This window comes from Lontra canadensis, unplaced genomic scaffold (genome assembly GCF_010015895.1).
Source record: "Lontra canadensis isolate GAN:19392208 unplaced genomic scaffold, GSC_riverotter_1.0 scaffold80, whole genome shotgun sequence".
Lineage (NCBI taxonomy): Eukaryota > Metazoa > Chordata > Mammalia > Carnivora > Mustelidae > Lontra > Lontra canadensis.
This window is the reverse complement of record NW_022631074.1, coordinates 4,707,931-4,711,965: the sequence shown is the minus strand read 5'-3', so window position 1 is coordinate 4,711,965 and position 4,035 is coordinate 4,707,931.

The following is a 4,035-nucleotide window of genomic DNA, read 5'->3' as shown; positions in this document are numbered from 1 at the left end:
TAAAATGTATTACATCGATGTTATACTTTCAAGAAAATAGCAACTAGTACAAATCTAAAGTGCTTCTGCTGTTGTCCTTTTTAGCAAGATAAATTTTAGCTGTAATATTGACAAATTCGTTGTCTAATTATAAATGTAATGGTTAAAAATGTTTGCTGTTATAGGAAATGCTGTTTTATAACACGTAACATTTAAAAACTTAATAGAATATTTGATGTATTCCTATTATGGCACATCACGAATAATGACAACTATAACTGCATTGCCAGGAAACTTTGTTCCTGTAGTTCACTTACTTGACAGAAGTCAAACTTGAGAAATCGCAAGCAAAGCAAGACAATATGCCTATTTATTTCCAACTCTAAAAAATTCCCATGATTTAGTACTGATGACTCTCTTTAAAAGGATAATACTCAAATGTGAAATAACTAGGGTTTTCTATTCCAGTGAAATTAATATATTAGTGCATTGTGAGCATACTATGAACTCTGTTTCAGACCATCCCTACCACTACTCTCCCACCCCCTCCCAACCTCTTACCTTAAAAGAACAGGAAAAAAGCACAAAATTATGTAAAAACAAGTAAACCAAGGCAAATGTAACTCCTTTTATATGAAAAACATAGTACCAGAGGAGCTGAGGTTTGTTAAGTTCAAGGTCCCGTTGTCATACTGGAGTGAATGCCTAGTTCATTCTGACTTTCAGACTCTGTGACCAAGAGGGGCTCCAGGCTCCAATCATTTCTCCTTCTTCTCTTTATGGTAAAAACTGTACCTCTTCACTTTAAACAGGCTGTGATCACCAGTTCCTTTTCAGGAAACTGCCCTCCCTTGATTTCTGCCTTCTCCCAGCCCTTCAGTATGCCTCTTTCTGAAAGGATGTTTATTGTGACAGTGGTTTAAGGCATTCCCCTCCTGAGTGTCTCAGGCCCCACAGACATCAATGGTTTCTACTAATTACTTGGGAGAAGTGGTGTTACCAATTTCCACATCAGCCTAAACAGACATTATGTCTTGCCTAGCTAGGATCCCTACTATAATTATACCTACTTTTAATATTCAGATACATGCATTTGTAAATAAATGCACATTATAAATTAAAATAAATGTGAATATATTTTATAAATATATGTAAAACTTATAAAATAACTCCAGGGCAATTTCACTTTCACCAAATTAAATATTCTGAAGATCTAGAGACATTAACTATTAGGCTTTGGTTATTTATGCAGTTTTCTTGCTCTGCTGATCATGACTGAATTTTCTAGAAGAAAATAACTGTCTAGATCCATAAAATATTCATTATTCTTTTAAGAACTAATGTTTATATCATCTTTTGCCCCCCCCTTTTCTTTCAGGAAATAATTTTTAGATGAAACTGCATTTGAAAGATGTTTTAGTATTTTGTTTTATACACTGTTTGTGGGAAAGTCAAAGAAAATTAAGCTCATGCTGTTTCTTCCTTTGCTGCTAACAGAAGTTTTGAGAGTTTCAGGCACACTTATACTCTCTGTACTCATTAAACAAAAGAAAAAAAAACTTTCATGGATATCAAGCATTTCTTTGTCTCTGATATATTTGTTTATGTAAAAAAAAAAACTTTTGGCAATCTGGACATATTTAGTTGTTTTTTTTTTTTTTCCCTTTTCCTTTAAGTTGGAAAAACACATGATAAACATTTGTCATAAATTGTAAGCTTACCTTTCATTCTTGGTTTTGATCCAGCAAGTGTTCTCCATCACAGACTCTTCATCTGGCATATTTCACTGATGACTCTGCAGATAAAGCTGAAAGAAGACGATTTAATAATTCCCTTCATGTTCTCGTCTCAGGTTAAGTTGCCCTTACTTTACATTCATTTCAAATTTTTTTCTTTTCTATATAAGAGCCTCTAAGTTTTCCCTCTTTTTCACATGAAGAAAGGTCCTTTATACAAGTGATTATCTCCTCTTTATTTTTATTTTTCAATGTAGTGTTCAATCTCTTTAAGAGCTTTTGCTTTCTTTTTTTAGAACAATTTTAAAGGGGGCTCCAGTTAGCATCTATTTAACAAACAACTCTATTAAATGTTTAGTATGTGCTAAGCACTAAGCATAAAATTATGATTGAAACAGATCCTTATGTAAAGAACTTATGATTAGGGGTGCCCAGTCAGTTAAGCATCTGCCTTTGGCTCAGGCCATGATTTCAAGGTCCTGGGATCAACCCCAACTCCATCCCTGGGTGGGTTCCCTGCTCAACGGGGAGTCTGCTTCTCCCTTTGCCCTTCCCTACCCCCTCTTGTGTGCTCACTCTCTCTTTCTCTCAATAAATAAATAAATATTTTTAAAAAGAAAAGAACTCATGATATATCAGCAGTGAAATATAAAGTAATCATTTCATTCAAGGAAGACCATATGGTGGAGGGGAGAAAAAAAAAAAACTTCCAGAATTTCACAGGCCTAGTTAAAAACTGAGGCTCAGTCACTTTAAAGGTGCATGAAATTTGTTAAGTTCTTTACTCTTTCTGAATTACAGTAGAATCTTTAAAATTGCTCTCTACAGACAAAAGGGAGTAAGGATCTTTAGCTATAGGTAGTGGTTTGTCCATTATCCATAATTCTTAGGTGCATGTTCAGAAGACATTGTCACAGAAAAGGAAAAATAGTTTAGAAATCTGCATTTCTAAAAGAGCTTGTGAGAAGAATACAAAATACCTACAATGAGATGAATATAACAAAAAAGAACAATATGTACTTCCACTTACAGCCCCAATGGAGTAGCTCTCTTTTTCCAGAGTTATACCTGCTGCAATTAAAAACCCCTAGACATAATACAACAAACAAGTATAAGACTGTGAAAGGTGGAAACAAGAACAGAGATTGTCTAGGGACCTTGGGACTTGAGGAATACCACAGTAGTGGGTCCCTTGGGTTTCCTCATTTTATCCAGAGTGCTGGAGAGAATTCCAATGCAGAACCTCAGATAGGCAAAGACAAAAACAAACAAGCAAACAACCTCCAAGCAGTATTGTCTCCTGAGGGAACTTCACAGAACATAAAACCGATTTTGGAAATACCCTCCTTACCAAATACCAACAGAACCTTTTCCCTCAGGGTTTCAGGGAGGATGAACAGGTTGCTGATCTTCCATCCCACACCATCCACCAAAACAGAAGGTTAGCTCCGTGTTTGTGCCAGTCAACACTGCTGACCTCTAACTGGCCAGGCCAGTCAGGAACAAATAGGGAGCTAATCTTCCACACACCACCACATATCCCCCTCCCCACATACTCCACCCCACTTCCCCACCCCCCGTGGAAGGAGGTACTGCTCTGATTCTTCTGCTGGTGGTGGTTGACAAACCCAAGTAGGAAGCTGATTTTCCAACCCATTCTTTTCTTCCCTACCCCTGACCCAAGTAAAACTAAAATAATAGGTCAAAGCTGAATATCTTTTTCATACACAACTTTATATTGCCTGCTCCCAGTTTAACTTTTTAAAATCCATTTCTTCGGGTTTCACCACATAAGGCTTAAGTTTTGATACTATGTTCTAGCATAAGCAACAGTCTTGTTGTATTTTCTAAAATGATACTTTATTTTCTTCTAACAAACACCTTCTTAATTCTTTCTGTTAAAAACAATAAGAAACTTCCCCAACTAAAAGTGCTGTGATAACTTCCCCTAACATACCCTTCCAAAATGCTGATTTTACATTATTTATAGATTTATAGTAATTTTTGCTTCAAGCATACTGCATTTTAGAAATGGATGCTTATTTGTATTTGCTTTTATGTCTATAAATGTTATTACTAATAGAATTCAATTTATAAGCATAAGTAATTTATCAGAGCAATACTGGGAATTGAGAAATTAATATTTGGTGCTATCAAGAATAAACAAGCACATATCTATTTTTAGTATTTTTGATGAACTTCCATACTGTTTTCCGTTGCAGCTACACCATTTTACATCCCCTCTAAGAGTCTACTAAAGTTCCCTTTTCTTCACATCCTCACCAAATTTGTTACTTATTTATTTTTTCAATAATAGGAT